At 41.6% G+C, this 13,461-nt stretch overlaps 2 protein-coding genes across 10 annotated transcripts in view; both read left to right on the top strand.

The window, feature by feature from the left end:
• The window catches only part of LOC109402722 (inositol 1,4,5-trisphosphate receptor), a 198,128-nt gene that overhangs the window by 11,227 nt on the left and 173,440 nt on the right, over positions 1–13,461 (top strand). For all 9 annotated transcript variants that reach the window (XM_062853144.1, XM_062853143.1, XM_062853146.1 and 6 more), the window contains exon 2: positions 6,128–7,044. The gene's annotated coding sequence lies outside the window, so the exon portion shown is untranslated. The remainder of the gene's footprint in view (positions 1–6,127; positions 7,045–13,461) is intronic.
• The window catches only part of LOC134286812 (uncharacterized), an 84,763-nt gene that overhangs the window by 19,123 nt on the left and 52,179 nt on the right, over positions 1–13,461 (top strand). The gene's annotated exons all lie outside the window — the stretch shown is intronic.

Raw genomic sequence — 13,461 nt, 5'->3', positions numbered from 1 at the left:
ATGTTTTGGCATGACAAAACCAAACTAGCATTTTTTTAGGTCCCACTTGCCCCGGGGTACCTTATGTAGGGTTCTGTGGGCAGTGGCTGATATTTTGGGAACTTTTCAGCTACAACTCAGTCAATTTCAAACCTCGCGGCGCCCAGCAGGGACTTGGTTTTGTACACATTACAGCACCTCCATGTCACGTAATATACCACACCTCTTATCAAATGTGATACCGTAAGCATAATTGGCGAAATACTGTAAATAACGTTGTTGAATGACGTTGGATTTATTTCAAAACTTGTTTTAGTTTTGATAGCAATAGCATAAAGTATTTGTACACTCTCAATAATACAATAATAACCAAACTTGTTCCACAACAAAATGTAAAATTGAAATGTTATTTAATGGAGGAATTCCAATAGCTTGGTCATAACAAAATAAGATTGTCCAACAAAACATGTTATGGAAACGTTATGCCTTGATAAGACAATAATAACAAAACGAGATATAAAAACAGGTTTTGTAATTTCGAAGTTATTAATTTGATATTCCCCTCTGCTCGGGTAAGGGGTATTTTCAACACAAACGAACATTGATCACTGACATGATCAATATTACCCCAAATTATCAAATTCAAAAAAATCACCTTGGTGTATGTTGGAACTATTTCAGATTTTTCTCCAGACTTATGCTGGATTTAAAAAAAAAATATGAACTTATCTCTGAAATACTTTTACAGATTTTTTTTACTTTGTAGAAACATTTGTAGGGAATATTTTAAGATAAACCATTTAGAGAGATTTCAACTGTATTTCTAGCGAAATTTTCGAAGAAATCTTTAAAGATAAGGGAAAACTCCATAAGCCCTCCAAATTACTGCGTCACATTATGGAATGTAACCTCAATGAAACTAAACTGTGTTCAAAAAAGTTTGAGAACTTCACAAATTATCTATTATAACCTTAAGGTGAAGTTTAGGTTAGGCTTTGGGTGGGTTTAAGGAAATTTAAGGAAAAGAAGCGGCGGGCAGTTAAGATTTCAGGAACATATCAGGGGAGTTCCAGGGGGTTTCATGGGCATTGTAGCGGCGTTCCAGGAATGATTCAGGAGTTTCAAGAACGCTCCGGGGATGTCTCAGATTTGGTCTCAGAGGGATTTAAAGGGTTTCAGTTACATTACAAGAGCTTTCAGAGGTTTTCAGGGGCGTTCCAGAGGATTTCAGGTATAATTCAGGGGCTTTACAGAATTCAGTGGTGAAACCCACTGCGTTTATGGAGGTTTCAGGTGGTTTTAAAAGCGCTCAATCGGTATTCTAGAAAGTTTAGGAGCGTAATAAGTGGTTTAAGTGTCTTTCTAGGGAGTTTCGGGCGTTTCGGGGATGTTCTAGGGGTCTCAAGGGGTTTCATGGGCGATCCGGGGGTGTTCCACGTGTGTTTCAGGGGGTTTCAAAAGCTTTCCAGGGCATCCCAGAGGGTTTCAGGGGCGTTCCAAGTATTTTTTTAAATTTATTATAGGGACGTTCCAGTTGTCCCAAGGGCGTTTAAAGTTCCAGGTAGTTTCAGGGGGTTTCCGGGTCGTCCTAGGGGTGTTCCAGAGGTTTCAGAAGGGCATAGAAATCTCTCTGAAAACCCCTCCTGAAAAATTTTGTAGGCCCCCTTAAACTCTGTAAAATCTCATGAAACGCCTTAGCACATATGCCGTGGTACGCTGTGACATTAATGATACCTCATTGAAAGCTTCCTGAACCTCCCCTTGCAACCACCTTTAACGATTGAAATCATTCAAAACCAGAGGTACACTGAAATGCATCGATACCTCTTATAAACCCCTTGAAACTCTCTTGAAGGTCACTGAAACTCCCAAAAACTCTTCGAAATCCGCCTGAAATCCCAAAAAACCCACATAAACCCCCGATATATCTTAACATCCCTGAAACCTCGTTGAAGGCACCCTGAAATCCCTGGAAACCACTTCGTTACGCATTCTGAAACGCCTTTAATCCGCTGAAAAGCCATGAAATGTCTTGAAAGTTGAAACCCTTCAGGAAACCTGAGTGAAGAATAACATTGAGTAAAAATTCACAATAATGAATGAATTGAAAAAAAAGGACCCTCTGAAAACTCCTTTGAAATTCCCTTGAAAGCTCCCTAAAACCCCCTTTAAGCCCCTGAAACAGCTTACTTGAAACCTATTCTGAAGCATCCCTGAAACCTTCTTAAAATCATAGCTGGACCCCCGGAAACCACATGTAAAGCCCCTTAAAACTCATTCATACCAGCTTTGACGACGGCTGTTTGGTAGACTTTTTGGGTATTTTTGTGGCGTTTCAGTCTTTTTGGGGATCAAAAACAACTATATGTTTTCTATTTCCAACGTTTCGATCTTTATTGGATCTTCTTCAGGGAATCTGTAATTTTATTGGACGTTTACATTGGTTTTTAACACGTTACGCTACACTTAACACATACCGAATAAGCTGTTCTTTCTTCGTCTAGTAGTTGTTTTTTAAAGCATTTTAACTGTCATTTCTTGTTTTTGCTTTATTCCAAGATTGGAATTATTCCAAGATTATTTTCTGAAATCTCTCCCTTTCTTTTACAAGTTTTTCTAGGATTTCATCAAGAGTTGATATTCTTAAGATAGAGTTTATTCTGGTATGTTTCCAGGAAATACTTCTGGAACTCGTACAAAAATTTCTCCGTAAGAATCCTGCAAGAGTTATTGTTGGTATTTGTGCGCAGCAGGCGTTCCTTCTGGAACTATGATTTTAAAAAGTTTGAAAAGATTTACCGGATTCTATCTTTATTCGTCTTTGGAATTTCTCCAGGATTTCTTACTGCATTTTCTCCTAGAGTGCTCTCTGGGCATCCTTCATGAGTTTATTTTAGGAATCTTCCACGAGTTACTTCTTGGTGTCCACGATCTTCCACCATTACTGTCACAGTAATGATGGTCAACATTACTGAAAGATCGTAAAGATAGAGCCTGAATTCCAGACTGCTGGATGAAGAACAGTTTTCCGCAAAACGATGGATCATACTCGATCGGACTGAAACTAAACCAAGACGAACGAATGATTTCTTAAGTTTAGCAAAACTGTTTTTGACCAGAAATCTTTAAAGATTGAATAATTGAAAAAGGTCCCAAACGTACCGAAACGTCGGTAACAATAAACAACTAGCGTTTTCCATTCTTCTTAAGACTACGACGCCAAACCTAAGCAGTAAATAACCTCATTGGTATCCAAGGAAAAAAAATCTGGGAATTCTTCAGAGGTTCCTTTGGAAAATCCTCAAGAAATTCCTTGTGAAAGCCTTTAGAAGTTCCTTGTCTAAACCCTGCAGAAGTTCCACCGAAGATGCCTGCAGGGATTCTTTTAAGAAATTCTGTTAGAGTTTTTTATAGGAAACCTTCAGGATTGGTGGGAATCCTTCAGGAGTTTCTGGAGAAATACCTAGATCGAGTTCCTGAAGACTAATCTTCTATTCTCTAAAGGATCTAATTCCTAACAGAATATACTTCTTAATTCCCTAAAGGAATTTCTGAGGTACTCCTTGAAAAATTCTCATAAACAAATCCATTAAAGAATTGGGAGGAATCCACAGTGGGCATAAAGGGCGAACACGATGAAATTGCCACACAGAAAATATTGTATAACTTTTGATTGCGTTCGTCAAAATAGCTAATTTTTTGACCATGAATAGTATATTATGTGTAGCTAATACCATAAAATTTTCATTTAAATCGGTTGAGTACTGGCGCATATATTGTCGATATCATAAAATGAGATTTTAGAAAATTTGTGCACCCATTTCAAAAAATTACTTACTCTATAACTTTTTTGTTACCTTATCAAAACGTTTGAAAATTTCACTCCATATTCTTAACATAGTATCAATTAAGTGGTAAAAATTTGATAGAAATCGGTTCAGTACTTTTTCTAGTAAATATCCAAAGCTCAAATCGCTTCAAGGTAAATTCTAGGTACTTTTCGACCATTTTTAGTTCCGCGTGCACTATTTTGACTGTAGAACTGGTAACACTGTTCCAATTTTTATAAAACTTTGACAGTGTAAAATTGTTGTGTTAAACTGTTTAAGCTGCTAGTACACAGGGTCAAATATTTGTCCAAAAAGAAACCAATGCTCAAACATCTTGTTTGACTCGATCGAATTTTCATTAGTGTCAAACTGATGTTCTTTCTTGAGTTCTTTCCTTGTCAAATATTTGACCCTGTGTACTACTGGCCTTACAGTGAAAATTTCAGCCATTTTTGTTGAGTACAGTGAATCAAAATTCAACCATCGCGCAACAATAATGACAATGTCGCAACCTGTATTTGTTGCGACAAACAAACCCATGCGACATAAGTTTGTCCCAACTTGAAAATAATGGGATTAACATCGTACACCACGAGTTTAGAGATTTTTAAGCCTTGCATTGCGATTTTCGAACGATAACTTCGAGTCGGTAAACACTGCAACTCTGGTGAAGCTCTATCATCAAACAGTTTCGACTTTTGGTTAGCAATAATTGATTATTCACGAGTTGAAAAGTACGCAACAAATTCAGCTTCCGTTTTGTCTGCAACAAAAAATTTCGAGATCATGTCATTATCTGTTACCAGTAGGGATAAAGAGTAATCGTCGCACCTTCTTTGTTGCTTGTTTTGTGCCTCTTTTGTCTGACAATTCTCTTCACTGGTTGAGTACTTTCAAAGTAAGAGCAGTTTGAATTTCACTATACCAAAAACCACATCTGCTTATTGTGACATAGTGCGACATATATGGCTATAACTTTTTAACGGTATGATCAAATTGAATGAAATTTTGACAAACTACTTCTACATACATACTTTACGTACATAAAAATTTTCATTGAAATCGGTTCAGTATTTTTGGCGCCAGCGTTGAAACGGCAAAAAAGTGATATTTTCCAAAATGTTTGTTTGTACAAGATTCTCAAGTGGCAATTTCCTTGTTTCAACGATATCTCCGCCAATACTCAACCGATTTTAATGAAAATTTTATGGTATTAGCTACACATAATATACTAATCATGGTGAAAAAATTAGCTATTTTGGCGAACGCAATCAAAAGTTATACAATATTTTCTGTCTGGCAATTTCATCGTGTTCGCCCTTTACTAAGTGGGAACCCTAAGACGGATTACTGAAGGAATCCAAAACTGCATTTTTTTGAGTAATCGAAAGATGAAATCCTGGATGAAAAATCTGTATAGGAATCTCCAGAAGGAAGTTATCCATGAGGGAACCCCGGAGGCAACCCCAATGAAGGTACCCAAACACAATAATCTATTGAAATGAAGAATTAAAAAACTGGCTCAATTATCCTGTGTGCTTTTCCCCAAGTCCCTGGTAATCGAGTCTGACCTCTGATGGTTTTATATGCATAAGTTCGGGAATTCCCAAAACATATTTTTGAAAGGGAATCTTATTAGCTATATTCTGTACAGTTTTCAAGAATGTATTTTTTTTCAATGACCAATTTTGTGGAAGTTTTCCAAATGTTATGCATTTTCGATCGTCTTGATTATTATATTCCACTAAATACCCAGGTACGAAAAAAAAAACCTTGGACATTTTACAACATACAGCATATAAAATTCCCTTCCACATTTTTTTTTTTTATTTTTTCGTAAATAGTTTGTTTGACTTTTCCAACCGATTTTCATCAATAGTGGACAATTTTGTGGAAAACTATTTTCATTTTGTATTTTTTTTGGATTGCTAAGAAAAATTACAAATGATTGCACACATTTTTTATAATTGCTAAGAAAATTTGCTTATATTTTCACAAAACAAAAACATTGTGTCTGCGATGCTTCGTTCTTGAGTTATGATTTTTCAAAGTAGGTGGTATCTGTGGAACATTTTTGTATGCCACTGGAGTTTTCCGAAAATCAGGCGACCCTGATTTTTAACATTTTAGTTTTAGTTCATTGTAATTAGTTGCACACGTTTTGTCATTTTGAATGCACAAAGAAATATGAGAATTGAGAATTTTACGCTAGTTAATTTCAGAAGCGAAACGCCAACAGTTATCATTGTTTGATTCACACAGTTTTGGAGCCGACACTTTCACTACTACAGTTCTAATCATAAGTTCTCAATTTACAGCTGAAGTTTTGCCTGTGAGCCAACAATAAGTGCATGTGAAGATAAGAAACGTTGATTCCTATAGCCAACCAACCAGTCCAAGTGCGATCAAGTTAAGCAGCAAAGAGTGAAAGTGGAGGAAAAACAAGTTTTCCATAGTGCGAAGCATCAAGCCAGCAACGTCAACTACAGGCTCTAAAACTACAGCATGCGAAAGGCTTTACAGTCGTCAGTGTAGATTCAACCAGCGCAAATGTAACCCGAGAAGCTGAACAAGAAGAAATAGCCTACTATATGTGTGTTGCTGCTGCTTACAGATCACTGGATTAGTAGGAATCTGTAGGAATACAATACAAGTGCTTGAGGGGGTGTTGCTACGTGCGAATTATATAATTGCAAACCGACCTGGGATCTATCACGTCTGTTCCAGAGGAAGCCTTTGAAAGCTGCTAAAACAGATCTACGGATAGTGGAGCATTCGTGTCTATATCTACGTGCGTTCAACTTCAACGTATCTGCTGCTCTAGCTGCTAGAAGATCAAAACGTGGCGAAGTGAAAATAAACATTTCAATTTGGTGAAGCTGGAATGGAATAGGCAGGCATTTGAAATTGAAGATCGAACAGTCAGTGATTGGATGTGTGTCGTCTGTCTGAGAGTACGTCCTATACATGTGTTGCACCACTACACTATACTGTATGTGCTAGAAGCCGGGGGAATTTGCATTGAAGAAGAAGGTGAATGAGGTCAAGATCGCGACTGGTGATCATCAGTTTTATCGTTTATTGCCTGCTGTGCTGCTGCTGCTGCTGCAGCCGTACGTGAGAAAAGCTGAGTGCGTACGTGTGTGGTTGGAGTGAATATTGAAGCTGTCGATTGCAATTTGGTGTGGTTCCAGTAAAGGCGTGGCGGGTGCACCAGGGGCTGTGATTGTCCACGGTAAGTGTTGAAAGATGGTAGGTGGGTGGCAAATGGGGGAGACAACAATAAACAATGCGCCCGCACAATATAATCATCATCATCAATTAAATGTTCATCCCATAATGCCTAGTCACCGGGGACAAGCTGGTTTAGATTGAGCGTTTTATGAGTTAATAAAAATGACGAACGGGCGAAATGATTGACGTTTTAGGTCTACGTTACCCCGCCATTCTGATAGGCGTATTTGCGAGGGAGTATTTGGTGGGTTGAATTTGTTGATGGGAGCTGAAGAATTTTGGTCAAGTTTAATGATACTATTGACATGACATTGAAACGCGCATTATTCAAAAAAGGAAAGTGTTTGTTTGTTGATTTTAGAGCTAATGCGAAGGATAGATGACAAATGTTGTTTGAAGCTGCACTCCAAACAATAGGTAAACTGCACATTTTCAGGAATATTTTCAAAATTATTCTACTGTGACATAGGGGGGTGGTCAAAATGTTTGGGATCGGCATTTTTTTTTGGTTTCAAAAATTCTTAAATTTGACTGTCAACCTATTATATGTGGATCATTGGTACAAATTTGATACTATGCAATATGCAATATGGGTATCTATCGATCGGGCTTCCTAAGTAGAACTCAAAAATTGAATATCCGACGCCATTTTGAAATCCAAGATGACGGACCATATCCAAGATGGCGGCCATGAAATGGTAGTTTGAACTATGATACCATACAATATGGGTATCTATCGATCGGGCTTCATAAGTAGAACTCAAGAATGAATATCAGACGCCATTTTGAAATCCAATATGGCGGACCATATCCAAGATGGCGGCCACGGAATGGTAGTTTGAGCTATGATACCGTGCAATGTGGGTATCTATCGATCGGGCTTTATGAGAAAAAGGGTAGAGGGTTTGGGTGAAGGATAGAGTAGAGGGAGTGGAGTACAAGGTTAGGGTAGAGGATAGGGTAGACGGTAGAGAAGAGGGTAGGATAGAGAGTAGGGTTGAGGTGAGGGTAGGAAAAAGATTAGAGATTAGGGTAGACGGTACGATTAATCACAATATAGACTATCAGGTATCAGTAGGTCGGCTCAAGAGGCACGTTCTCCTTCATTTGGGAAATTTGTGCCATCGCCATGAATACGAGCCTATTCATCATTTACCTGAGGGAGAGCGAAGGGAGGAATAAGGGATGGGATAGAGAAAGGGAAGGTAAGGGAATAGGGTCGACATAATCGCATAAGCGTACCACAACGGGTTCAAACAGCGCCCTGAAAAGGGCACTGTAAAAAGCGCATAAAGCGTAAAGTAAGCCTATAGCTACTTGCCACAACGGGTTCAGAACAACAGAACATCTTGAAGATTCAGGCTTCTTAGGTCAGTTTCACTTAATCAAGTGTTTACCGAGTACTCGGAAACGCAGTTGCGTAAAAACTGGGTAGTTACATATCAAATGATTCAAAGTTTCACAATCGGATTCTCAGCTAAGATATACAAATGAAGCAGCCTGTTAAGGCTTGTGAAGGACAAAATCATAAGTAGGAAAACCACATTGAGTTATCTCAATTACGTTTCTGCTACGAGATTCCTCAAAAGTGATGGCAAGACTCCCGCATGGGGGCATCCACAAACACTCAATTTCCTAATCGCTGCTTGACGTAATGCCGAGAAGAGATGTTGGTTTTTGAGCATTTGGTAAATCCAATTGGAAATCATTGAAAGATAAATAGGACAATCCATGCGGCTTCCAATATGGAATCGTAAGGTACGTGTTCAAAAGTATCCTGGAAATCCGAGAAAACACCCAAACAAAATTTATTCGAATGAATGCTTTTCCGATATCGTACACAACATTGTGTAGACAAATTACAGTGGACTTTCCATTTTGGTAAGCATGTTGGTTCCCATGGAGAGGCATGTTTGCTAGAAAAACATCACGGGTGTGATGCTCGACAAAGCGTTCTAATCATTTCAGAAGAAAGAGGTCAAATTGATAGGTTTGATTTCATACGAAGACATTATCCACTTACGGAATAAACTTGACAGTATAATCCCACCAAAATTTGGGAATAGCAAGGCTGCAAACAAGCAGTTTTATCAAAACATTTTGGGGCTCGAGGCATGACACGCAAGATTGTCATTTCAATTTTATTGAAAGTAGCAAACATCGGGTCAAACGCAAAATGCGGAACCATATAGGTGTTAATTAAAACATTACATCTACATAGAAATCCCCCCTACGAGAGTAAGGTTCTTGGACCAAAGCTGTTCTTTTATGCTGAAGATTGATCTGAGCTGTCATAACCATAGCCACTACCCAAACTAGGCACAATCAAACTCTTACAATCACAACACAAGAAAAAAGAGCAGCGATAAAAACCAATTCGGTATCCATTGAAGAACGCCAGAGACGAACATACACAGAGGACACTGTGAAGAACGCATAATGCGAAGAGCCATATGGGTTATAATTAAAGCTAATAAACAACATACTAATAATCCCACCCTTATTGAGCCTCGCAGTTGAGGCTTAAGAAGGATAGCAGATTATCTCGGAGAAGCACAAGGTCAACTACACCATTGCTCCGGTTAGCGCAGTAAGGGCAGAATACTGTGGAGGCCGCCCTAGTACTCCACAGGCTCCGTTTGTAGTTAGGTTTTTATTAGACCCCCCTAACCATTCGTTCCTTGGCACGGTAAGCATAAAGCCGCATAACACCATGAATTAGGGGTCACCTGTTTAGTGGACTCTTACCACTGGATCAGGCGATCCGTAGTGTTATTCTTAGCCAATTGAGACAACTGCTACCGACACTACACAGCTATCTAGGCTGATCGGGAAAAGAAGTTAACATTGATGGCCAACTTCCAAACGAGCCCGAACAGCCTGGTACAAGGTTAGGGTAGAGGATAGGGTAGACGGTAGAGAAGAGGGTAGGATAGAGAGTAGGGTTGAGGTGAGGGTAGGAAAAAGATTAGAGATTAGGGTAGACGGTACGATTAATCACAATATAGACTAGAGGGTACGGTAAAGGATAGGGCAGTGGTTATGGTGAAGGATAGGGTAGAGGGTAGGGCAGAAGGTAGGGTTGAAGGTTATGATAGAGCGTAGCATAGAGGGTTGGAATAGAGGGCAATGAAGACAGTAAGGTAGAGTGTAGAGAGTAGGGTGAAGTATTGAGATGAGATTAGGTGAGCAGAGGTTTTTTCGAGATACCTTCAGGATTTCTTTCCAGGATTTTTTCAGGCATTCCTTTCGAGAATCTTCCCAGGTTTATTCCCGGGATTTCTTCAGATATTGCTTCCGAGATTGCTGTAAGGGTTGCTCCGGAGTTCTCTTCAGGGATTTCAGCAGCGGTTGCTTTGGAAAGTCCTAAAAGGATTCTTTTAGTTATTCTTTTCTGCATTCCTTCAGGGATTTGTGCTGGAATTCCTTCAAAGATTCCTTCCAGGATTCATGCTGTGATTCCTTAAGGAATTCCTCCCAAATCAAAATATGAAAAAATACAGATTTCTTCCGAGATTTTTTTCAGACTACAGTCAGGTTTTTTTTACGCGGGGTGTACGTACCGCGTAAAAAAAAACTCAGTTCAAAATTCAAAAAACCGCGTAAAAAAAGTCTCACCATTTCTCGATGAATCATGCAAAAATAAGACGATGATTTTTTTTTTTTGTATGGAGTTTTTTTTTACGCGGCCGCGTAAATGAAAACCGCATAAAAACCTGACTGTATCCTAGATCATAGAGACATCTTCTACGGTTCTTGCAGGAATACCTGCTCAGCTTCTGGCCGGCATTCCTGTTATGTCCTCTCTAAGGATTTCATCAGGTATTCTTTACGGGATTCCTTCAGGAATAACTTCAGCGATTTCTGCCAGAATTGCTTTAGAAAATCCTGAAAGGATTTTTTCAGAAGTTTTAACCACCGGTCAGAGATGCCAGATTACATACATACATTTATTTGTTCAACATCAACATTAAGACATGACATAATCAACAATAGTACGCCACAATACTCGGTTTGTGGCTGCCGCTCTCCATCCTCGGTCGCGCCCAATGCTCGCCAAGTCACGCTCCACCTGGTCCGCCCATCGTGCTCTCTGCGCTCCACGCCTTCTTGTGCCAACCGGATCCGTTGCAAACACCAGCTTTGCAGGGTTGTTGTCCGGCATTCTTGCAACATGTCCTGCCCACCGTATCCTTCTGGCTTTGGCCACCTTCTGGATGCTGGGTTCGCCGTAAAGTGCAGCGAGCTCGTGGTTCATCCTTCTCCGCCACACACCGTTCTCCTGCACACCGCCGAAGATCGTTCTTAGCACGCGTCGCTCGAAAACTCCGAGTGCTTGTAGGTCCTCCTCGAGCATGGTCCATGTCTCGTGCCCGTAGAGGATCACCGGTCTTATTAGCGTTTTGTACATGGTGCATTTGGTGCGTGGGTGAATCTTTTTCGACCGCAGTTTCTTCTGGAGCCCGTAGTAGGCCCGACTTCCGCTGATGATGCGCCTCCGAATTTCACGGCTCACGTTGTTGTCAGCCGTCAGTAAGGATCCGAGGTAGACGAATTCCTCCACCACCTCGAAAGTATCCCCGTCTATCGTAACATTACTACCCAGACGGATCCGGTCGTGTTCGGTTCCGCCTACCAGCATGTACTTTGTTTTTGAGGCATTCACCACCAGTCCGACCTTTGCTGCTTCGCGTTTCAGGCGGGTGTACAGTTCTGCCACCGTTCCAAATGTTCTAGCGATAATGTCCATGTCGTCCGCAAAGCACACAAATTGACCGGATTTTGTGAAAATCGTTCCCCGGCTGTTGAGCCCGGCTCGTCGCATCACACCTTCCAGCGCGATGTTGAAGAGTAGACATGAGAGTCCGTCACCTTGTCGCAGTCCCCGACGAGATACGAATGAACTGGATAGTTCACCCGAAACCCTTACGCAGTTTTGCACACCGTCCATCGTTGCTTTAATCAGTCTAGTCAGCTTCCCAGGAAAGCCGTTTTCGTCCATGATTCTCCATAGCTCTGCGCGGTCGATACTATCGTATGCCGCTTTGAAGTCGATGAACAGGTGGTGCGTTGGGACCTGGTATTCACGGCATTTCTGGAGGATTTGCCGTACGGTAAAGATCTGGTCCGTTGTCGACCGGCCGTCGATGAAGCCGGCTTGATAACTTCCCACGAACTCATTTGTTTTAGGTGACAGACGACGGAAGATGATCTGGGATAGCACTTTGTAGGCAGCATTCAAAATAGTGATCGCCCTGAAGTTCTCACATTCCAAATGGTCGCCTTTCTTGTGAATGGGGCAGATTACCCCTTCCTTCCACTCCTCCGGTAGCTGTTCGGTTTCCCAGATCCTGACTATCAGCCGATGCAGACAGGTGGCCAACTTTTCTGGGCCCATCTTGATGAGTTCAGCTGCGATACCATCCTTACCAGCTGCTTTGTTGGTTTTGAGCTGGTGAATGGCATCCTTAACTTCCCTCAGCGTGGGAGTTGGTTCATTTCCTTCCTCCGCTGCACTGGCGTCGTCGTTCCTTCCGTTGCCGTGGGCTCCCGTGCCTACGTTCTCCACGCCGTTCAGGTGCTGATCGAAGTGCTGCTTCCACCTTTCGATCACCTCACGTCCGTCCGTCAAGAGGCCTCCGTCTTTATCCCTGCATATTTCGGCTCGCGGCACGAAGCCGTTGCGGGATGCGTTGAGCTTCTGATAGAACTTCCGTGTTTCTTGGGAACGGCACAGCAGTTCCATTTCTTCACACTCCGCTTCTTCCAGGCGGCGCTTTTTCTCCCGAAAGAGGCGGGTCTGCTGTTTCCGCTTCTGTTTGTAACGTTCCACGTTCTGTCGAGTCCCTTGCTGCAGCATTACCGCTCTCGCTGCGTTCTTCTCCTCCAAAACCGTTCTGCACTCTTCGTCGAACCATTCGTTCCGTCGATTCCGTTCCACGTACCCGATGGTGCTCTCGGCTGCGTCGTTGATGGCTGCTTTCACTGTACTCCAGCAGTCCTCTAGAGGGGCCTCTTCGAGCTCGCCCTCGTCTGGCAACGCGGCTTCGAGATTCTGCGCGTATGCTGAGGCGACATCCGGTTGCTTCAGTCGCCCTAGGTTGTACCGTGGCGGTCGCCGGTACCGTACATTGTTGATGACGGAAAGTTTTGGGCGCAGTTTGACCATCACCAGATAGTGGTCGGAGTCGATGTTGGCGCCACGATAGGTCCTGACGTCGATAATGTCGGAGAAGTGCCGTCCGTCAATCAGAACGTGGTCGATTTGAGATTCCGTCTGCTGTGGTGATCTCCAGGTGTAACGATAAGGGAGGCTGTGTTGGAAAAAGGTGCTACGTATGGCCATATTTTTGGAGGCGGCGAAATCAATGAGTCGTAGGCCGTTTTCGTTCGTTTGCTGGTGGGCGCTAAACTTACC

This window comes from Aedes albopictus, chromosome 2 (assembly GCF_035046485.1).
Source record: "Aedes albopictus strain Foshan chromosome 2, AalbF5, whole genome shotgun sequence".
NCBI lineage: Eukaryota > Metazoa > Arthropoda > Insecta > Diptera > Culicidae > Aedes > Aedes albopictus.
This window is presented reverse-complemented; position numbering and strand designations above follow the sequence as displayed.